The sequence below is a fragment of the Macrobrachium rosenbergii genome, chromosome 53 (assembly GCF_040412425.1).
Source record: "Macrobrachium rosenbergii isolate ZJJX-2024 chromosome 53, ASM4041242v1, whole genome shotgun sequence".
Classification (NCBI taxonomy): domain Eukaryota; kingdom Metazoa; phylum Arthropoda; class Malacostraca; order Decapoda; family Palaemonidae; genus Macrobrachium; species Macrobrachium rosenbergii.
This window is the reverse complement of record NC_089793.1, coordinates 5515324-5541106: the sequence shown is the minus strand read 5'-3', so window position 1 is coordinate 5541106 and position 25783 is coordinate 5515324. Positions and strand designations below refer to the sequence as shown.

The following is a 25783-nucleotide window of genomic DNA, read 5'->3' as shown; positions in this document are numbered from 1 at the left end:
ACCAAAGACGTACGTGTTTTTATACTGTGGCAACAAGCGTAGAAAAAATCTCACTGTAATTCTCAGTACTAAAGATACTTTAAAATAGCAAAAAGCTTGTCAGTTAAATGAACCAGTAAACATGGATGAATTGCGCATAAAGATTCTTTCTGCGAATACACGGAATCTATAAGCTTCCGCGTCAAATCATGTGATTTTCCTCTGGTATGGGAGAACTTGATCGAGTCGCCTGTCAGTGTCACAATAAGGCAATTCTTTTCAAGACGACGTGGGCACCGAAATGTTTTAAAATATTTTGGAAAAATCCATAACATAGGTAAAAGGTAGAATTTAGTTTCAACTTTCCATGGAAATTTAGGATTTTGATGGGACTGCACCAATAAACCGCTTTCTACAGGCTCCTGAAACTCAAAATAACCGCCCACTCCCCAAAAAAAAATCATGCGAAAAATCCCATGCCACCTGAACACGAAAACGATAAGGGGGGTTAGTGCCGTCAGTGCACCTCACGGGGTGCACTGTAGGCATTACTAAAGCGTTCTGTAGTCCGTTCGGCCCCTAGCGCTGCAACCCTTCCATTCCTTTTACTGTACCTCCATTCATATTATCTTTCTTCCATCTTGCTATCAACCCTCCCCTAACAATTATTTCATAGTGCACCTGCGGAGGTTTTCCTCCTGTTACACCTTTCAAACCTACCTAATCACAATTTCCTTTCCAGCGCTGAATGACCTCATAGGTCCCAGTGCTTGGCCTTTGGTCTAAGCTCTGTATTCCACTCCATTCTATGCATACTCCAAACTGTTTAGAGAAACGCCGACCGCCATTCCCAACCGTTCATCGTCAGAATGCTGAGGAACTCAACTCTCCTTCTTGCGTTTTTTTTTTTTTTTTTTTTCCTTTTTTTTTTTGTCTCCGGCAGTGCATTACTCGCCTTTTGCAGAAGACACAACGGAAACATCATAGCCAAAGTCATAAGAAGTCGTCCTCCTTCTCGTGATTGTGCATTAACACGTTCCTTGATTATGTTCTCTCCCGCTTCGAATTTAGACTGAAGGTGCCGAGGAGGAGGAGGAGGAGGAGGAGGAGGAAGGAGGAGGAAAGAGGAAATTTTGGTGCAAATGCAGTTACCCAAAACAAAGGAATGATTTCACCCCGTTGCTGCGACTTCTCGCTCGATAAATTGACCCGCTTCGTGTTTTAAGATTTCCGAGGGAAATCGCCTGGAATTCGTATATTAGGGGTTATTTGTTATTATTGTCAGTGCTATTAGTTGTTCATGCAAAACTTGAAAGTTGTTATTAATACTATTAGTTATTTATACAAAACTTGATGTTGTTTGTTATTTTTAATGTTATTAGTATTTGTGCAAAACTTGTTGTTATTGTTAATACTATTAGTTATTTATGAAAAACTTGAAGTGGTTGTTATTGTTAATAGTATTAGTTATTCATGCAAAACTTGAAGTTGTTATTGTTAATAATTAGTTATTTACGCAAAACTTGAAGTTGTTGTTATTTTCAATACTATTATTTATTTATGCAAAAAAATGGAAGCTGTTATTGTTAACACTATTAGTTATTCATGCATAAGACTTGAAGTTGTTATTATTGTTAATGCTAACAGCTATTCGTGCAAAACTTGAGGAGTCTATAAGCACAAAGGAATCTTCTCTTTATATATAGTTCAAACTCCCACTTATGTCTCACAGAAAATACGTCGACCCACCTCACATTTGCCGCGCCATTCTTCTCCGCAATGCACGAACTCTCGTTCTCCCCACCCCTTTAGTTCTAACAAATCTGACACAATGCCAACGCAGCACTTTTTAGCTTTCCCACTGCCTTTAATGCTTCTTCCAAAACACCTCTGAACTGTGAGCCAACTAACCTTTCACCAAAACTGCGTTATGTGTAACTAAATATTTAATCCTTCCAATTCCACTTCTCATGTACTGCATAAAATAAAAATTCATCTTCACAGCTTCCAAATTTTTTTTTCTCCCATTAACCTGCAACAACCACAAGTCACTTAGCGCTGTGGATCCCTTTCTGGGAGGAAGTACTCACCTAAATATCAGTTGAGCCCCTTTCCTTGGGGCCAAAAGCAACTAAAAAACGTTACGTTTCTTCTGTGTGAGAAAATTACCCGTGAAAGGCAAAGGAGGTGGGACTCCAATACACACACACACACATATGTATGTATAACTGAACCACGAAAATGTGGAACGTGATGAATATATAAATAAAGACAAAATCCACGAAGGACGTTAGTCCTTTACTCAACAAAAATAAATAAAAATATAAATATATATATGTACACATTCACAAAATATTTATATATAATTATATATATTATAAAAGTATATATACATATATATATATATATATATATATATATATATATATATATATATATATATATACATATATATATATATGTATATATATATACAATCACATCCGAACGTGCTCATAATCCCCCTCTCTCTAAGCTCTATTTATCTTTCTCTGTCTCCCTCCGCCCCTCCCCCCACCTCACTCTTTTCTGCTGACAGGATGAACCAGTTCTGAAATTCAATAACGATTGCGAGTCTGATTAATCACGTTCTGGGCAATGCAGGACGCCAGAAGGAAGGAACGACGGAACATAATTAATCGGAGCGAAACTCCGTGAAACGATAAAAGAAAAAAAATCCGTTTTACTCGATGTTAATTGCTTGTTTTCCCTGAAGGAAAATAATGATGGGGAATAAATCACCTCTGAAGAATTCATATCACCTGTGTGAGATGCTGCTTCGTCGACGGTGTCTCTTCAATAACAAGGTCCGTCATTAATCATTTCGGTCGCTCGCTCGCGCAATCAAACTTGACTTATATGGTGCAAGAGGCAAATCACATTCTCTTTATGTCATGGCGCAAGAAGTCGTGGATATGTCAATTTAAAAAAAAAAAATGTAATAGGATATTAAAAACGTGTCGAACTTTCTTTCATAAGATGCCATCAGAGCCGAATACATCATATTCGGTCTTAAATATTGACAAATAAACAAATAGCATAAATAACGGTGATTTGTATTAATAAATGATCCAGCCACGCCACTCTTCATTTCCGTCACCTCACTTCAGTCGCTGCGACGCAAGATTAAAGAAATCAGTCGCTCAAGCAATCGCTTTCTGCTTCACTGTCTTAGTGACTTAGTTACAATTCCTCCTTTCATTTTTCACTGAATAAGACACACGAAAATGATTCAGTGAGAACAATCTATTCATATATATTGCTGTTTGAGAACTTTATCCTAATTAAAGTACGTAAATGTAAATATAGAAAATGGGTAAATGCCAATAAAGAAAATGGGGGAGAGGAGAAAGACAAAGGTACATATCGAAATTCTTCTACTTATCAAGTCTGTAGATAATATCCGGAAAATTAAAAAAGTAAAACAAAATGAATATCGTAACAAAAAACAGACCTGACTACGGAGGCAGAGAGAGAGAGAGAGAGAGAGAGAGAGAGAGAGAGAGAGAGAGAGAGAGAGAGAGGAAATTATTAGAAAGAACTGTAAACAAAAATGAGATCACGAATCAAAACAGATTTAACGGTTATATCTAAGTAACAGTTATATCTAAGTAACGAATCAAGACAGATTTAAAAGGTTATATCTAAGTAACAGAGAGAGAGAGAGAGAGAGAGGAAATTATTAGAAAGAATTGTAAACAAAAATGAGACCACGAATCAAAACAGATTTAACGGTTATATTTAAGTACGAGAGAGAGAGAGAGAGAGAGAGAGAGAGAGAGAGAGAGAGAGAGAGAGAGAGTGGAAATTATTAGAAAGATGAGAAAGTTGTCAAAAAAATGAGACCTAGCATCAAGACAGATTTAAAAGGTCATATTAAGAGAGAGAGAGAAAGGAGAGGAGAGAGCTGAGCGTCTGAGCCTCATTAACTGGCCCCAACTTTCCTTCAGGTCTTTAGCTTGTCGCCTGTTTACATAAGCTCTCAAACCAGAAACTTTACAACAGCTGGCGCAGAGATTTAAGTCAAGAACCGTCAAGAGACCGTTGAGAGAGAGAGAGAGAGAGAGAGAGAGAGAGAGAGAGAGAGAGAGAGAGAGAGAGAGGAAATTATCATAAAGATTAGAATAAGTGTAAACAAAGAGACCAAGATTCAAGGCAGATTGCAAGTTCATATTTAAATGTGTGTGAGAGAGAGAGAGAGAGAGAGAGAGAGAGAGAGAGAGAGAGAGAGAGAGAGAGAGAGGCAAAGAAAGGAAGGAAGGAAGGTTGTCTCTTTATTAATAATAAATGAGGAGGTCGTCGCTTCCATACACGCGTCAGCCTGTGCCAACGATCCTCAAATGCCGGATCTTCCGGTCTACAGAAAATGAACGTTTAACAGGAAGTCTTATTCCTATTATTATTATTATTATCCTTATATTCAGAGAGGGGCAACTGCAGCACTGATCCAATCCACGTTAGCGCATTACATTCAAGTGAGGAACCTTTTGTTATTGATGCGATAGAGCTTTTGGAAAGCCTTGGAAAGTCTTGGAAAGTCCACGTATAGATCCGCTTATTACGCCGAGGCGTTGTAAGACCTTGGCGTAGTTTACCGAACTCTTACTTTACAGAGTTTCAACGTAAACATCCCCGTCGTTGGCTCGGCAGTTGAAGTACTTTGTTTGCAGCCGTCTGGCCGTGAGATCTGTGTGTAAATGGATCTTTCATTTACGGTTTACTCTCTGCTTATTTACTGTTTAAGGTGTCAGCGACCTCAGCAGACGTGATAACACAGTTAGCTTTCCTTTCGTTAATCTTCGTTGTTGAAAAAAAAGTGTCGTAGCGTGGATGTATTAAGGAAGAATAGAGCCAGTCAACCGGTTTCTGAGGGCGGTAGCGAGGAAAAGATGATTAAGTTATGCAAATCATAAAACAGAACGAAACATTTGGACACAAATTCTATTTTTTTGAATGAACACTAACAGTCCCACAAAGTTAATACGTAACAAAAATACACTACACTCCTGATTACGGATGCAAGAGCGCGAACGCGCGTGATTCAAACGAGCGAGGTGATGAAAGGAAAAGATGAAAAAGTTAAATAAATCACAATACAGAAAGAAACATTTAGACCCAAATTCTATTTTCGATGGACACTAACAGTCCCACAAAGTTAATACGTAACAAAAATACACTACACTACTGACTACGGATGCAAGAGCGCGCACGCGCGTGAATCTTGCTTAAAAAAAAAAAAAAAAAAAAATTGTTTATTCAGTACTCCGTTCGCGTAAACTATTTTTATAATAAAAGTAATATTGGGCGGAGGGTCAAGTTGTAAAGCATTTCTCGATTACTATGCAGAAGGCGATTACACTACTGCTACCCTTTCCGCCTCTGGTATTAGATTTTACTTATGCAAAACAGTGATACTCATTCATACTGGAATTTGTGCTCGTGTTTGTTATTAGTAAGTGTGAGTTCTTAAAGGTGTATGCATATACATGCGTACGCACACATATATACATACACTCGTATATATTGATTATATACATATACATATACATACATATATATATTTAATATATGAATATATGTATAATATATATATATATATATATATATGTATATATATATAATATATATATATATATATATATATATATATATATATATATATATATATATATATATATATATATATATATATCTGTATGCGTGCAGAAGTGCGTGTAAATGCACGCGCCGCACAACAAAACCAAAGGCATTCTCAGGAATGTTGGTTCTCGGGTAAATTCCCAAGCGAAATGGAACGGGAGGGAAGAGGGGAAGGAGGGGGGAGGGAGGGGTGATAAAGAAAAAAGCTCGCGAGAGCGGAAAGGCATAAAGATGATTTATCTTAAGAGGTTTTGGCGAAGGAAGGAAAACAGAAATGTTGCAGGGGGGCGGAGGCGCAAGCACGCGGGGCTCATCCACCCCTCCCGTGCGCGCCCTAGAGTGCCAAAAGCACCGATTCCAGGCGGCGGCGGAGGCGGAGGCGGGGGCAGCAGCAGCAGCCCTTGCATGCAAATCACGGGAAGGGGTTGCTTTCCAGAAGTGCTTCCAGGTGGAGTTCGGATATCGACGGACTCGGGCCGTTCCAGCTGTGGGGTTTCTTTTATGATATAGATTATTTATTTATTTTTTCCTCTTCGTTAATTTTCGGCATGTATTCAATTTTGGCTTCTCCGTCCATTAGTTCTAAATCAAAAGTCCCGCGGGGTTAATTACACTCTTGGCTTCGAAACTAAAACATCGGTTAATTACAAGTTACGGAAGCTTAATGGAAACGCGCTGAGAGAGCGTAATTTGTTTTCAAGGTTTCGATCATAAGTTTCCTAATGAATTTATTTATTTACGTATTCAATAATTAATTAAATCAATTACGAATCTATTACCCGCTTCCTCAGATCTACATCTTAGCCGACAAAGTGACATATTGCAGCGATTTATTACAAACAAACACCTCTAGAGATACAGAAGTACAACCCTGGCACTTGAGAGTATCACAAGAACATCACAAGGACACAACTTTGATACAAGTACCTAATTTTTTTCTAAATTGACCAAATCGAAGTCCAGCATGTACGTTTAGGTGATGTCACGCAAGTGCCAACATCGCTTGACCTCAATACTGTCGCCGGTACTCGCTACCCGATGCCAAGCTTGTTGGAGGGATTTTGAAAAAGGTCAGAAATATGCTTGCGCGAGGCTGCTTTTTGTTTCATAGAGGAAAGCATAACAGTTATCACAGTAGCATAATCGTGCAACACTATCTGACGACAATATTATTGCGGATTTTAATTTTCAATAATAATAATAATAATAATAATAATAATAATAATAATAATAATAATAATGCGGATTTTCAAATTTTCAAATAATAATAATAATAATAATAATAATAATAATAATAATAATAATAATATTTACGAGAATTTGTGTGGACCTTTCGATCTCCTTCCTGGTTTCTCTCCACGTGGAACAGTGTGTCAGGGAGCGACGGAAGAAGGTAATAATAATAATAATAATAATAATAATAATAATTATAATAATAATAATAAAATAATAATAATAATTAATAATAATATAATATAAACTATTTTAAAAAAAGGCCTACAGCATAACCGTTAAAAACCTTACCTTTTCTCTTTGCCAAAAGTACCGGACCCAGCTGGTGTGCTTGTTATGTCTTGAACGGGAAACGAATTTTCAGAACCCCCTTCAAACCTCCACGAAGGGCAATGAAGTTCAATAAATGGTGTAACCCTGCGAGTTTAAAACAACAAAATAAATAAATAAATAAAAAATAATAAATAAATCTAAATTTCAAAACAAAAGTCAAAAGATAAAGGTAACTGAATTTTTAAAAATCAAAAGAAAATTATCCTAGTTTCATATTAAAACCAGTTCAAATGATAATATAAAATATAATATGACGAATAATAAGTAAAGTAAAGGAAGAATATTTATATGGACTAACTGGTTTATCTGTGGGTTATCTCGGAAACCGATAGTACTACTACTACCACTCATAATTAATAATAATAATTGCAGCGGACATCATGAACAAAGGAAATGCAATAACAATAACATTAAGATGATAATGATCTATTCACGAAATGAGTAGAACGAGGCAAAAAATTAAAGGTTATGGCTTAACTGAAAGGAGAAACGGAGAACAAAGATATTATGGAAGGAACCAAAAAAACATTTTCCGATGCAACAGACCAAAATGAACAGAGATAGAGTTTATATCTATTCAGTTAATGAGCTCCAATGGCGTAGGATTAATTCTCGAGTACGCCGAGAAATTAAAGCCACAATCTGGGATGAGCTTCTTGTTTTTGTTTTTTTTTTTTACTGTGGTGGGAAGGTTGGTTAGATGATTTTTTCTTGAAGATTATACACACACACGTATATGTATACGGTTTGTGTATGTATAACGTATACACAAATACTTATACGCGCGATATGTACATACTATATATATAGTGTTTTGTTATATATATATATATATATATATATATATATATATATATATATATATATATACATATACTGTGTATATATACAAATTGCTATGTGTGCTTGTATACGTACACAAGTTTGTCTATATACATACACACTATATATATACATTTACATATATATAGTGTATGTATATACACACAAATAGTATACACACACAAGCAATGTACATATATACATACACACACATATATACATATATATATATATATATATATATATATATATATATATATATATATATATATATATAATATATTTATATATATATGTGTGTGTGTGTAGTCTAACAAAAGGCAACAATAATTCTAGCAATAAATCATTTTATATTTCCGCATGACCCAGTCTGAAAAATTCACTCAAGCATTTTACCAAGGACCCTCACACATAAGGAAAATCCTCAGAGTTTTCGGCTTAATTCCCACTTTTTTTTTTTTTTTTACCCTTCAAGTATTCGTGATAATTAAATTACTGAACACGTGGATACTACATCATTTCCCAGGCGCCCCCGAATTCAACAGAGGGGACATAGTCGATGCAATTTAAAAACAATCCCTTCAATGGTTTTTGCCTGACTGAAGTGTAATGTGTTTACAGGTATTAATGGTGTTAAATTTCAGAGCGATATTCTCTAGACTTTTGTTCTTCAGTATTAAATTTTGGAGAAACATAACAGAAGGATAATCAGAAATAATAATAAATACGATTCACAGCAACACAATTCTATACTGAGTGTGCAACGATTATGATGATGATGATAATAAATTGTTATTATTAATTATTATTATTACTATTATTATTATTATCATTATCATCATCATATTGTTTTATTATTATCATAATAATATTATTATTGATAATAATACTAATAATAATAATAATAATTTGTGGACTAAAAATCCACTGTTTTTCACGAGATTTTGAATTTCTTAGCAATAATAATACTACCCTATTATCATCATTATGATCATGTTAGCATCTCACGGCCGAACACATGAATTCTGCCTGCCCTACCTGCGTCTAGCGAATAAGATTTCCTTCATTAAGCCTCTAATCCTATTACCTCGCTCTCATAAACACTTGCTTTTAAGCATCATGGCAGTCCCGAACGCCTCTCCTCTCTCTCTCTCTCTAGGTTGGGTAATCCTGCCTCCAAATGGGTGAGACAATTCTACAGAACTCTCTCCTCTCTCTCTCGGCGAGGAAATTCTACATCCAAATGGGTGAGACAATTCTACAGGAACTCTCTCTCGACGAGGTAATTCTACATCCAAATGGGTGAGACAATTCTACAGGAACTCTCTCTCTCTCGATGAGTTAATCCTACATCCAAATGGGTGAGACAATTCTACAGGAACTCTCTCTCTCTCGACGAGTTAATCCTATATCCAAATGGGTGAGACAATTCTACAGGAACTCTCTCTCTCTCGACGAGTTAATCCTACATCCAAATGGGTGAGACAATTCTACAGGAACTCTCTCTCTCTCGACGAGTTAATCCTATATCCAAATACGGTGAGACAATTCTACAGGAACTCTCTCTCTCTCGATAGGGTTAATCCTACATCCAAATAAACAATTCTAGGAACTCTCTCTCTCTCGACAAGTTAATCCTACATCCAGAAGTAGACAATTCTACAGGAACTCTCTCTCTTGACGAGTTAATCCTACATCCAAGTGGGTAAGACAATTCTGCAGGAACTCTCTCTCTTGACGAGTTAATCCTACATCCAAATGGGTGAGACAATTCTACAGGAACTCTCTCTCGACGAGGTAATCCTACGTCTAAATGGGTGAGCCAGTTGTACAGGACTCTCCCTCTCTCTCAACGAGGCAATCCTACACCTGAATGGGTGAGCCACTTCTACAGGACTCTCCCTCTCTCTCTCAACGAGGCAATCCTACATCTAAATGGGTGAGCCAGTTCTACAGGAACCCCCCCCCCTCTCTTTCTCTCTGGAGGAGAGGCAATCCTACATCCAATTCTAAAGGAACTCTTTCTTTCTGTTTACTTTACCCCTTCTTTTGTCTACCTTGACCCAAATTTCCTTGCACCTCCATACCCGTTCCTTCCCATCCCCTCATTTTCTCTCATTCTTTACTTTTATGGCTTTTCTTTCTCTTCAACTTGTCTCTGCTCAAGAACCTTTACCTATCTTTTTCTTCAGATTCTTACCCACTCTATACTATCCCTCTTCGTTCTTTTATGGATCCTGTCTCTATTTACATACAGTCTCTTTCAGATCTTTTCCCCTTCTCTCATGCGTTCTCACGAATTCTCTATTTCCCCCGCGTGTTAACATCAATTGAATCTATACGAACATCCAGGAAATATTATACTCTTTACTTCTAGTTGCTGGCGATATTTCCTCATATATGAAGAAAATAATAACGAAGTACCCTTTGAGTATTTTTCAAAGTCTTCTAGATCTAAATAATTTATAATTTCCTCTCTCCTCTCTTTTTCCGAATTTTTAATGTTAGTCGAACTCTTCATCCACTATCAGGTTTTCCTTTTTTCTCAGTATTTCCTCAAATTTCAAAAAGGATAACTCGAACTCTGAAAAGGTTGTAACATCATTATTCTACTTATATTTTTACATTAAGCTATTTGTTCTTACATGGGGTGGCTCCAGACAGAAAAGAGACAGTAGTTGCTGACCAATTTGAGACTCGTCATAGGCTCATTGAACAGCTCTCACCTTCTTCTTGCATTTCCTGAATATTACATCCCTTCCTTTTGCAAGACCATACCATCATCACCCTATTTTCTAAGCCATCTACTCCGTCTCCCTCCAAATGCCTCGGAAGTATACTGATTTATTCAACCTATTGTCCTCCATTCTTTTCAGATTATAATACCACCTCAAAACGGTCCGATTCCTCCTTTCAAATACCTAAGTCTTTTTACCATTTCTTCTGAACATCTCTACAATTACATCCTTCCTAAATCTTAAGCCATATATTTACGCAACATTTCATCTCAACTGCTTCAGTCATTTTTTTTTATTTCTGTTCAACAACCATACTCCACTTCCCTAAAGGGGAGTCAGCTCAACAATTTTTTATATATACATTTCCATCCTTGTCCTCCACAGGCATTCCACTTCAATTCCGGTCTTTTGTACGCACGCTGCTACTTATCTCCTTTCGCCTATTTTATGGCCCGCCTCTTTTCTCATTCGACCTGCATCTGTTACATTTGTTCCAAGATTCCTGTATAAATCAGCCGCTTCCATTCTTCCACCTGCCATATCAGCATTTAGTGCCACATCTTCTTGGCTTCCATTTACCAACATAATTTATTTTTGCTTCCTATTACTCGCAGCTTTCTCTTCTTGTAGATAATAAATCTATATATGTATATATAAATATATAAATATATATGTGTATGTATATTTGTATCTATGAATATATATAACTATATATACAACAGTATATATATATACACATATATATACACACATATCATATACATACATACATGCAAATATAAGCAATACATAATCTTAACATGTTATATATATATATATATATATATATATATATATATATATATAATATATATATACATATATATATAATATATATATATATATATATATATATATATATATATATATATATATATATATAATAAACTTTATTTGCAGCTTTTCATCTTCCTCGAAATAAAACCATTCCCAAAAATGCACGAACACTGCAATAAAAGTTCTTAAGCATCAATTTCTCAATGATTAAGGCGAGACAGTTATCCGGGGTCACCGTGGAAAAAAAAAAAAAAATATCGCAAAGATTCAGAAAAAACCTCTATATTCCTCAAACTCCGCGCGTTCTTTCACTGTCGGGCAAAAGGCAAAAAATGGCGGGTAAACACGAAAACTTTATATTTACTGCATAAAAATGCTGTTGTTTATTCTATTCCCCCTCCCTTTCCGAATAAAAGATTTCGCAGCGGAAATTGCATTTTTCATTTATTTGCAGGAGATATATTTCAGAGCAACTCAATTTGCTGGTCGCTTGGAAGAACAAAAATAAATGTTTTAAAAATTTCCCTTCTGACGATAAAAGTACCGTTTTTTTTTTTTTTTGGTGGACAGCCGTATTGTTGCGAGTTTTTACTTGCTGTGCTATTGAAACTGAATAACTGTAATGATAATTTACAAAAATCTCATTAATCGCAGGAGTCACTAAAATGGTGAAGAAATCGTCCATTAAAATATATAAAAATGAGAGCTTTCGAGAACCTGTTCGATTCTCCTTCTCAGTCACAAGAGGGAGATTCAGGCAGGTTCTCGAAAACTCTCATTTTATATATTTTAATATGTTGCACTGACATCATTGTGGTTTAATTCAATAGTAATAATAATAATAATAATAATAATAATAATAATAATAATAATAATAATAATAATTTTCCAAAATCTTATAATTACACGAGTCACTAAAATGAAGAAATCAACAATGATGTCATTGTAAATATATATATATATATATATATATATATATATATATATATATATATAATATATATATATATATATATATATATATATATATATATATATATACACATATAAATGAGCTTTCGAGGACCTGTTCAGTTTTCCTTGTCAGTCTCGGAAGGAGATTCAAACAGAATCTCGAAATGTCTCATTTTATACATATTTTTAATATATTTACACTGACACCATGTTGGACTACTACTACTACTACTACTAATAATAATAATAATGTCATTACTGTATTCATGAGTACAAGAAGGGTACCATTAATTTTCCTGCCTGGCTATCATTACGTCTGGCTGAAATTATTTATAGAAACTGTCATCCAAATTTGTACTCATTAATGACTGCATAAATTTGGGCACATAATCAAGTGTTTGTTACTATACATTAAATATCAATATTACCTACAAAAAAATCTAATTTTCAAATGCCATTAGACCTAATGAAACGTCACGGTGTTCCGTTTTTTCTTTTGGAAACGTTACTTGTGGAAGCACAAAACGAGAAAAAAGAATTAGTAATGACAGAAAATACGTCTTAAGGGTAGTTTGTTTTGGAGAGACTTTCAAGACTACTGTAAGTCTGAAGGATGTATACAGTATATATATATAATATATATATATATACACACAGTATATATATATATATATATATATATATATAAATTTCTGAATTTCTGACATCAGGATCAGACCAAGTCTTTCAGAAACTGATGAGAGTCAGAAAATTCATTCTGTTCCACACGTGATTATTAGTTTATTTCTCTCTCTCTCTCTCTCTCTCTAACTCTCTATCTCTCTCTCTCTCTCTCTCTATATATATATATATATATATATATATATATAATATATATATATATATATATAATATAATATATATATATATATATATATATATACATATATATATATATATATATATATTTATATATGTATATATACTATATATATATATACACATTTATACGTATATATTTATATATACAAAATGATAAAGATGATGTAATAGCAAACATAAGGATGATACCGATAATACCACCAATAATAGACGCAACCATAACAGCTTATTCTATCAGAGAGAGAGAGAGAGAGAGAAGAAGAAGAGAAGAAGAGAGAGAGAGAGGGGCCTGCATTAATGAAAAACGGCGTTATCTAACCATCCAGTTTACGACTTACACAATGGGGGGAATAAACGACCCTCATTATTTTGGGAATGGGGTTAATAAGAGTTCGATTCCAAGAAGAGATTTTATTTCCGATATTTTGTAAATGTATAAAACTCCTAATGATACATGAAATCTGAATGTCGCCATGAAATACTTTTGCGGGGGCATTTCACCCCTTCGGCCTTCCGGATTGCATGCATATTCATTTCGTCGATGGCGAGTCGAAATTATGTTTTCTCTTGATCTGTTCCTCGTCAGCTGTTGCGGTGGAATTCCCCGAATACAAGTGAATGTCAGTACGTGTACACATAACCATACTATATATAAATAAACAAATATATCTATACAGTATATATAAATATGTATATATATATATATATATCTATGTATGTATGTATATACTGTATACATATATATGCGTGTACAGTGTGTATGTATGTATGTATGTATGTATGTATATATGATATACAATATACATATAAATATAAATTTTTAATATATATATATATATATAAATATATTAATTTTTAAATTTTGTGCATATATATATATATATATATATCATTGTATATATGTATATATATATGTATGTATATATATATATATATATATATATATATATATATATATATATATATATATATATGTAATGTGTGTGTGCAGTGTGTGTGCAGTATGATGTATGTATATGTATATATATATGTGTGTGTCTATATATATACATATATATAGATATATATATAATATATATACATAAATATATTAATTTTTAATTTTGGTGTAAATGAATTTGAAAAATGTGTGCTTGTTCAACGTCAGCGTGCATTTGTGAGCGTAACGAAGTTATAAATCAGGAAAATTAACATAAACAAATAAATAAAATCATTATGCATCCAATGCCACTGCAATTCATCAACACTGAACTGCCCACAGAGGAAATTCGCAGAGGGGAAATCCCAATTTTGATCCCAAACTGACTGGAATTAAAAAACTGAAGAAGAAAGGCTGACTTGATTTGACGTAAGAAGAGAATATGAACGTGGAAAATGAAATTACAAAAAAATATTACTGAAAGAGAAGTAACCAAACAGCGTCATTAACATAATAGTATACATGAAAATTCAGATCATAAATATGAAAAATCAGATACTGGACCATTCAAAAAGCGACTAATAATCCAGTAGTGGAGAAACATTGATAAAATTATTTAGGATATTAAAACAAAATCTTTGAAAACTATCACTAATTGGTCTGTAGTGACACAAGATACATCTGTTTCGGGAGAAACACAAACACACAAGCACACACACACATACAAGTATTACTTGTCACGTGTATGACACGTATGCGCGCACACACGTGTTGATAAAATTCTTGCTCAAAATGTAGCGCAAATCTGGAATGTATTTCCTCAAAATCCGCATGAAGGGGATATTTGTGTATGCAGAACGCCACTTGCTTCAAATTGAAACCTATACGCACTCCATCACCTTCCCTCTCCACCACCAAATTGAATTTAGGGCAGCAATCCTCCGTGATACCATATCTTACTTCCCCAGCGGAAACTTTTGTTCACCGAGACCTTTCAAGGAAAGATGCAAATTAACTGGCTCTCGGGGGTATAAACACCTACGACGCTTATCTTTTATACAAAAAAGCACAAGTTTTGGCTTTTGAGGAATTTTGAGCTCTGAAGGACACCGAAAACATACTGTATTGTTTGTTTGAGTGCGTTACTTAAAAAATATCCCTTTCAAAACCACGCCACCTTCAGGGTTACTTAACCCTTTGACAAATCTTTTCCTGCTTTATAATCTGAAGGGCATCTGGAAATGGCCGAGAACAGACCACTGGACTATTCGTTTTCGTGTTAATTTCAAGTATAACTAGACTAGACACTGTAGAAATTTAACCCACAGATCTGCGCGATGTACAAACATCTGCCCTACAAGAACCTATCTCTTTACCAGGTACAAGGGATGGGCTTTAGTAAGACAACAAATTTGTTTGTTTCACCAGCACGAGACGCCCGTTTGTATCTTCTCACTCAGGCCCCATAGCGGGACGTCAGCATAACGTTGAAATGGTGTCTTCATTACTCTTGTCCTCCTGACGAGCTTTCACTGGGGTTGCCGAATGGGGTTTGCCTTGCAAGACGGTTGCCTGGAGGGACGTTTTGACAGGGCTTGCCCCTATGGAACGGAAGCCGCAGCTATCAGGAGGCCCTACGACCTCCGTCTGATCGAGAGGATCAGGATTAAAACCACTGGTGGCGTCCGGTAATGTCTTCAGGAGATCCATGACGTCCAAGAAGGCGGGGGCCAAAGGAGCCATGGCCTCCTCGGGTTTCTCAACTTTCAACTCTGAAGAGAGAGAGATTTAGCAGGGCGTGAGGGTCAACTGCACACCTGCATATACACATATAAGGTTCCATGCAAACGTCCACTGGGCGTTATCCTATCATATGAGTGCACATATGTTTTCAATCTTGGATCAACTCAGATTGTGCAAATGGCAGCAATTTTATTCATATAATGTTTTTTCCTTCCAATTTAATCTTTTTTATAAGTTAAATGTCAGCATAAAGCTTGAAGGCAGAGATAAGTATTTGCATATAAACAATGATACATTTCTTCTCAAGTGTCAAGTGACTTATTGCAGTTGTTCCGCATAAAGCTGGCCTGATGCCAGAGTGGATTCTTGCTCTTAGCGCAACTCGTGAGAGAGTGAATTCAAGAAAACAGCCGACTGGATAATTGTCATGAAGAATTTTGGGTTGAGTGCACAATAGGAGAGCGCAAAGGTCGGGAAGATCCAGAGGATAGGGCGCAGAGGCAAAATCTAAGAAGGCTAGGTAAGGACGTTGGTTCAAAGTTGGATGATAGGTACCATCAATTCTATATGATCGCCCGACGTGTACTGGCTCCGAATTTTGGTTCACATAATCATAAAGCTGCAGACTAATTCCACTTCACTGTCTCTTGACAGCTTTTGTTTTCAACCTTCATGCCAACATTAATCTTGGGGAAGAAAATTTAAGTGTATCCTGTTGTGACATCTAATAAGAATTTGAAATAAGAACTATAAGGTAAGAAAAAGTGAAATACAAAGTACAAAATAAGTGTTTAAAGTGCCTGTGTGCAGGAATGTTGATCCAGCAGATGAACCCTCACCCTCGTAAGCATATGCTCTTAAGTCATCTTTGGCTGGATAGGCATCCCCAAGGGCCGCTGTTTGGTCTCCTAAAATGGCCGCTGCTCTTAATAACGAGGCTTTACTAGGTCTACGACTGACAGGTTTGGAAGAATTTTTTTCTGTGGATAAAAGAATTGTTCTTTTCATTACACAGACACACATATATACATACACACACACTCGCATGCACCTTTTTTACAAGTAAAACATGACTGCTGATGTTTAAGCATTGCTAAGAATACACTTCTTTGAATCCTCATAATCCCTCTCTCCTTCCTTACCAATGCACCGATGAGTTGTCTGAATACTGGGCGACTCAAGATGCAAGTTTTCTAGATGGATCTCTTGAACAGGTTCCTTCTTCTTGTGGACAGCATCCACCCCTCCTCCTTCTTCAGTCCCTCCTTTAACTTCAATGATCGTTGCCTCTTCCGTGCTCAGATCTTCTGCTCCATCTGGGGTCCTCCCCGCTCCAGATGCTAGTTTCCTTTCCACCCAGTGACGCCTCAGGCGAAAGGTGAGGAACACCCCAACAAAGACTGAGCCAAAATACAAGAGAATAGTTCTGAAAGTCGAGCACTATTTCATGACCCCCATTACATAATTTCAAACCAACATAAGGCAATTTAAATGAAAAAATACCACAAGAAGTCGACCTACCCATGAATAATAAGAAAATAGTTATGACGGCTAATGCTGCAGGCCCAGCAAGTGGATGCGGGGAATTATTGTACTTTCTCCATTGGCAGTGCTCTCCTGAATAGCTTGGGCCACAAGCGCACAAGAACCCTGGATCCGTGTTATAGCAGGAGCCTCCATGGAGGCAAGGTTGCCAAAGGCACTCATTCACATCTTCACACACGTTACCAATAAGCTGTTGCCCAGGACCACAGCTGAAACCAGAGCAGCAGAAGTTATTTTTTCCCAAAATGTACTTAACTAGTGTACTGTTTTACAGGTATAACAGCAGAGACTTGTCACATGTAGGTAATTCTCCTTACCTGCATATGGGCCTCCCCCAGTTGTTGATGCAAGACAATGGTGAAGAACATGTAATGCTCAGGCAAGCGTTGGTAGCACTGCATCCTGAAACAACTCCTTCTGATCTTGTTACCTCTACCCATGTGGTTTTGTTTAGTGTAGGTACTAAAGGTATTGGCCGGCCAGATATTCGAAGATCATCTAAGCATGCTATTTTGAAGGGAGAGAATAAAGAAGGCTTTTTGTGAAAGGAACATGAGTACTGAATTCATTAACGTATTTTCTGTGTTACTCCAATTATTCCAATATACAAATAATTTCCGTGCTTTTTAATAAATATACAAATCAAAATCAAAGCCAGAAACAGTAAGATATAAATCGCATAAATCCAATGATATCACTTACTATCTTCTAAATCATCTTTTACACTAATGATATCTTCATCTTTGAATTCTGGTAGACCACCAACACTTAGTCCATCACTAAGCTCGATTCTCGAGACAGTCGGTGGAATTCTAACATCGTTGGGATATTGGTAATATCCCCAATGATCAATTGTCTGAGATTTAAACAAAGTAGGAAGAGAATAATTCTGCCTCAAGCCATCTCCATCGTCAACATTCACAATCAAATTGTGACCATGAAACTCTGCTCTGAGAGTATGCCACTGCCCATCGCCAACTGGGTATCCTTCAACACAAACTAACTTCAGTAACCTTCCTCTGTGGATCAGTGACGCACAGGCAATTCCTTCCTTTAACTGCAACACAGCAAGTGAACAGAAACTCGAATTATAGTAACAAACAAAAGAAAATTTAATCACGATAACATGTAAGTTTTACATTCATGAGAGCATGGAAAATTCTTTTCTGTAAAAATGTACAATTCTGAGGCCAAGAACTACTAGCCAACATGGTATTTGCAGTAATTTCATGATTTTCTATTAAAACCACAACAAGTACAAATAAACCTACTTGAAGGGAAATGCTGTCCTTCGTTGGCTGCAATCCCAAGCGAAGTATCAGACCTGATCTCCTTCCCCATGTCCTGACCCTAACTTGAACACTAATCCCCTTTGATGCGGGGGTGAAGGACAGTGTCATTTTCATGAAGGACTTTGAACCAAATCTAGCAGCCACTGTTGGTTGCTCACACTTATTGCTTGACCAACCAGGATCACAGTGACATTCAGGATTATTAAGACCTGAAACACAGGTTCCTCTAACACCACATGCGCCCATGCCATATGCACATGCAGATTCTTGTGGTAAACATCCTGCCATGCTGCCTCTGCTGAGAGCAGGCTCCCCCAAATCTATCAGCTGTAACACGATACACAGGAAAGTTAAACTTTCACCCCCATTAAAGGGGCCAGAGTCTTTATCATAACCATAACTGAGACAGTGACTTTAGCCATGTTTTATAGGGACACTAGTTTTCTATGAAATCTATTTAGGATTCATTCTGCAATGATTATGACATCATAAGGTGGAACCATAAACATTTCTCCATTCTCTTAAAAAAAAAACCATGTTATTTGCCCTTCATTACCTATAGCCAAGAGCTTTGTTCTAAACATTCAAATTTGTTAAAAACAGCAAAAAGAATATCAGAATTATCAGGTCAACAACTCTGAGTTAGAATTTATATTTAGTTCCTGCACATCTTTATCCTGCTACTTCCGCATCTACAGATTTTTCAAAACAAATGTTCCTCATCCCCTCTCATCACATGTCCAAACCATCTCAATCTTTAAGATCTCGGTTTTCCCACACTCTGGATTTCATACACTGCTACCAATTTGTCATTCATATTACAGTCTTCCTACTGCAGTTGGGCCATGAATCTTGGTGTACTATACCTATAATTTTCAAAATTTTCCCAATTTTCCTTGTCACTGACTGTGTTTCTGCTGCACAGATTATAGTACAGATAATATGTACCAATCTTAACCAATTTCCCTGTCTACCAATGGGACATTTTTATCTACCAATAGTTTGGTTATCTCCAATTCATCCATGTTGCACTGACTACCTTATTGTTCTCTCAATTCTTGCTTCACGGCCCTATGTGCCCGAAAAACAGAAATGTTCTACCCCTTCTAGAGCCTGACAACCTATCAAAATAGGGCTTTCAACTCCACTCTTTTCCCCGCTGAATAATAATAATATTAACACACTGGATATGGCTACAGAAACATCAATGTTAACTAAACAGTTATTTTAAACTATCCTAAATTCACTCATTAGATTAATCTCTGAAGCAAGGGAGTTCAAGTTCAAAAGAAGAAAGACCTTACCTCACCTGACCATTTATAACCAGCTGGGAGAGACAACCCTCCAATGGCTGAGATGTGGGAGCTTCCTTCCAGCCGTGGCTGTGAGCACTTGGACGCGAGTGAGCTAATCCACCCAGCTGAATGGGCAATGAGCTTACCCACAATTCAGCATCGCCAGGATCCCTCCACTGTATCCTACTGGCGCAGCGCGAGTCATCGATGCTTTCATTTTCCCAGCTCTCACGACACAAATCCACCATAAGTGAAGCTCCCTGAAAATGTGCAAATATAGGAGAATTGAACAATTGGAAATCAGCTCGTCATTTACAGATATCAAATTAATTTCTCAACAAGAAGCAACAAAGGATCATAGATGAAATCAATTAGACATAAACGAATGAGAGTATTTCAGCAACAGATCTTTATTTATATGGGAATAGAAACTAGTTAAATATATTCATAAACCCACCTGCTTATCAAGCTTTGCGTGTATTATGTGCCAGTTTCCATCAGTGACCAAAGTACCCACTTGTAACTTCAGTGGGCTTCTCCCCCCTTCTACCAACATTTGGACCTCGCCTTGTACAACCTGAAGAGCCAGGAGAGGCGTTGCTGTCGAAGTTGAATATCACAACATGCTGTGTGGGGAGAGTCCGCATATGAAAAGAAGGGCTTCAGGTTTTTACGTCAAATTCTAAAAAAAAATCACTGTAGGTAAACCTGCGCGGTGTCGAAGCTGGATCCACCGCGAAGCCAGACCCACTGAAGGTGCGCGAAAGGACTTTACACTGGAAACCCCATGATCCACTTGGACAGACACACCTGGGTTCAATTAGATGCCGTTATTAGCTTGGTTTTAATTCTAACCTTGTAGAAGGAATCGGGGTAGTTGAGGACAGCGAAGAATTACGTTACATCATGAATACACTACATCCTCTCCCTCAAATTTCATTTGATATCTTCACAGTATAAGCACTGAATATGAAACTTTGTAAATTGTCTGACTATTGCCTGTTAGTTAGTGACTGCCTTTGACAGCCAACAGAAAGAGCACAAGATACATAAAAGGGGAAGGATCCCAGACAGACAAGATATGTTCACCTGTTACCATGGAGAGTTTTGATACACCTTCCACCATTCATGCAAGAGATGGGGGTGCATGTTTTCGGTTCTTCGGAGCTGCAGCGCGTGGCCTGAGTAAGATGAGGAGTGACCAGGGAGGTCGAGTTTGTGTCCACCACCTACGCATAACAATGATGCTGTCATGTTTGCAAAGATTATTTTGTTCTAATTCCATCACTAGAAACTAATACACAATACTTTGTAACAAACTACTTATTTTATATAGAACTATTAATATAACATCTGGTGGGTGTTTTATAAGAGCGCATGTTTGGTTAATACTTTTTACATTTTTGACAGATCAACTGGATTACTATACATACTGTAACAGTCCTAAACCAATTGGTTCTAGCCAGTAAAATCAATCTAATCCTTCCAGGCCAGCCAGGAGAGCTGTTAATCAGCTCAGTGGTCTGGTTAAACTAAGATATACATAACATAATACAGTAAAAGATCAGCTGGATTACTACACATACTACAGTGTAAGTCTAGACGTTAAATGATCACCTATAAGACCCTAACAACAATGTAATTCTTTCACATATGCAAATTCCTATTGGCTGATAGGCTGTTCATATTTTTGGTTTTCCTCCTTTTATCTGACAAATACGCTTATTAAATGTTCTAAAACTTCAATCCCTTAGTTTCCCCTATTCTTGTTAGCGTTATCAACGCACTTGCATAGAATGTATAAGAACTCATGCAACCCTTCCATCTATATAACCACTAGTATTAACTTTTGCCGAGAGACTCTTTTAAAGAATGACATTACCTGAAAAGGGAGTGAGAGAGGAGCTCTGGAAGCTGCAGAAGACGGATCGGGGAGGTCGACTAACATGGGCGTAGATGCATCGCCCTCTGGAGGCGATTCCTCTTCGGAATTCCACCCCGCTTTGCTTGTATCCCGACTGAGCACAGCTCTTCTGGTCTCGACTCTGACGGTCAGGTTCGTCGCAGCCTCCAACTGGACGGAGAGAGAGAGAGAGAGAGAGAGAGAGAGAGAGAGAGAGAGAGAGAGAGAGAGAGAGAGTATGAACCTTCTCTTTTAAAACTTTACCTGAAGCTATAAATAGTAAAATGTATTTCTAACTATCCATATTCAGTTTTGTTTCTAGATGACTCCTATTGTTAATATTACTATTTTTTTTAACTATCTAAAGTTGTAAGTTGTGATAAAACCTTTCCAGCTATCCATATTCAGTTTTGTTTCTTGATGAATGCAACTCTTATTATTACTATTTTTTTTTTTCTTTACTATCTAAAGTTGTAAATTGTGATAAGACCTTCCCTGCTATCCACATTGAGTGTTGTTTCTAGATGAATCTCACTGTTATTATTATTATTATTATTATTATTATTATTATTATTATTATTTTATTTTTTGTTTTTGTGACAGATGGGATGGATATCAAAACACCTCTCCCACTACAGGTGACACCTTCTCACCTTGCTGGAGTGGAGCCCAAGGATTCCCCGCATCTTCACAGGATTCATATACCGACCTCCCTTTTCCATGATGCTGATCCAGACACACGTCGCTGGAGGAGGCATTGGCTGGGCCACGCTGACGTTTTGCTGTGCTGTTGACGACGAAGAAACCGTATACCAGGAAGACGAAGACGAAGCTGACGAGGACGATGAAACGTGCGATGACGTCATAAGTGACGTAGTAAAGTGATGACTCGGTGCTGGTGGAGATGTGGCAACGTTGGTGACTTCATAAATACTTACGATTTCCACGGACTGTATTGAGTCCTCTAAAATCTCCGTTATGGAGTTTAGCAGTTTTCCGAGGACTCCACCGCCTCTCTTTGAAGTCAAAAAAAAAACAAAAAAAAGAGAGAGAGAGGATTTTAGGAAAACTAAAAGAATTATAGGACGTTTGATTACAGGGTTTGAAACACCGCCCTAATGCCACAGGGTTATAAGACTCCAAGATATAAAATAAAAATTGCAGACAAACAGTAAGACAAGATATAATTTCTGTGTTGGAGAGAGAGAGAGAGAGAGAGAGAGAGAGAGAGAGAGAGAGAGAGAGAGAGAGTACCGAAAACATATAACATGAAAGACAAAAAAAGAGCTCATGTGAACAGAGAGGGAGAGAAAAAGTACAGAAAACATAGCCGAAAAGAAAAATCAGAGCATGCAGAGAGAGAGAGAGAGAGAGAGAGAGAGAGAGAGAGAGAGAGAGAACATCGCAAATATACATCATACAGGGTAACCAAAGCTCACGTAAACGGAGAGAGGGAGTGAGAAAGTACTAAAACCAAAGCAGAAAAGAGAAAACAACACACGCAGACAGTGTAAAAGAGAGAGAGAGAGAGAGAGAGAGAGAGAGAGAGAGAGAGAGAGAGAGATGAATCTCACCATCGGGGTCCACCCAGCCGTGAGGCCTTCGGGCGCGGTGGGCGAGAGAATGATGGGCGCAGAATGTGCCAGGGAGTCCCGCGTCAGAAGTCGGACGACCACAGACACGTTCGCCGAAATTTCACGTTGGCCCCACACGGTGTCGTCGACAGTGAACTGCAGCTCGTACCTATCCATCATACACAGATAAACATGAGCTTAGATAAATATAAGCTCAACTCTGTTGCGTTTATTTGCGTAGCCTTAGTTAAACGTGAGCTTAATTGTATTGTGTTTAAATTAGCGTCACCATTTTGACTGCATAGCTTTTCAATATAAAAAGCATATTCCTTGTACCTCACTCATTTTACTTATTTATCTTTTTCCTTGTGTTTTACTAATTCATTTAAATTTTTATCTTTTTATTGACAACACTTATAAATTTATCTCGTTTTTTTGTTTTCTAATAAAGTCCTCTCTGTATTTCCTTTTCACTTTTGTAACTTTGGAAGCCTGAATTTCAAAACAATGGCCCCTGTGGGATTGTTCCATTTGAATAGGACTTATCTTCTAAATAATAATAATAATATAAAAAGCATAGTTCTTGTATTTCACTAATTCATTTATCTATGTTTTTATTTATTTACTTATTAATTCATTAATCTAATCTTTTCTTCTTTTCTAGTAAATGATCTTTTCTTCCTTTGTTCCCTGTTATCTCCCGTAACTTCTTTCAAATGAACACCGTATTCTTTAGAAGCATGAATTTCATGTCAATGGCCACTGTAGGTTTCTTCTATTGGATTATGGGCTTTATCAGCCATTATCCGATCCTTTCGATATTCCACTCACTCTATAAGATAACTGTTGCTTATATTGCTTTAGTTTTCTTTCACCATCCACTACAATGCTTTTTCTCTATCACCAATCAATACTGTGTCGTCTGCAACCACTACACGTTTCATTCATAGCATCTTACCCCAGAACGAGTGGGACATCTAGGTTTAAGGCTTGAGTCTAACCGAAAACTGAAAAGATCTGTTACAAATATATCTTTATGATAACGTTGCGAGGAAAGGCATGGAGGCTGCGACTTCACCCGTTGTATAGATGCAATTTTTAGAAACAGAAGGTTAACATTCCACCTAGCCACTTACATACGTAAAAAACCCTGATAGATGAGATACTACTGTAGATAAAAATAATACCACTTCTGTGCCCACTGAAGTAAGTATAATCTATTGATATGCTATTGTCACATTCGAATCAGGATAGAGTCAGTTCTGACAAGGGCGAACTCAGTATAAGTTGATCTCTCTCTCTCTCTCTCTCTCTCTCTCTCTCTCTCTCTCTCTCTCTCTCTCTCTCGTTTATGTTAATAGTACGGTCGTTATCCCAAAGTAACTAAATTCAGTCAGTTTTTCTGAGACGAACAATTCAATTATAAACTACTGATTTTATTACCAACCATTTAGCTAAATAAATATTATACGATGAAAAGCTACAGTAATACGATAATAATCATGATAATAATGGAATACAGAAGTAGTACAATAACAGCTGTAGTAGTAGTATTAGCACCAATACTGATGGTGATGCGATACCCTATGTTATCAATGCCATCATCGACACTACCAAAATTATCATCTTTACCAATTTCTTTATTATTATTATTATTATTATTATTATTATTATTATTATTATTATTATTATTATTATGACGACTGAAAGCAGGCTTAGCACAGCTTTATTTTAAAAGGAACAGTTGCAGAAACTATCAGCGTTTTCATCATCAATATCCGTTATCCATTCTCGAGATATTTTGACAATACTAATACACACACAAACACACACACACACACACACAGGGGCGACAACAGTGCCTCCACCCAACGTCGTCAGCTAAGCCCGGCGAATTTCACGGGAAGAGGAGCATACAAGGAAACAAAAGGAAAAGTTAAAGTACAAAAGTTTTTATACTTTTATTTTCTTTTTTTTTTTTTTTTTTTTGAAACTTGAAGGGGAAGCGAGACATTTCGTGAGCCCAACGCCTGCGGGCATAAAGCGTGAAAAATTAAGCTCTAAATTTACGTAATAAAGGAAGCTCTCTCTCTCTCT

At 36.7% G+C, this 25783-nt stretch overlaps 1 pseudogene; it reads right to left on the bottom strand.

Annotated features, from left to right (window-relative positions):
* Nucleotides 1-16122: 16122 nt before the first annotated feature.
* LOC136834046 (putative neural-cadherin 2) overlaps nt 16123-25783 on the bottom strand; it is a 316958-nt pseudogene continuing 307297 nt past the window's right edge.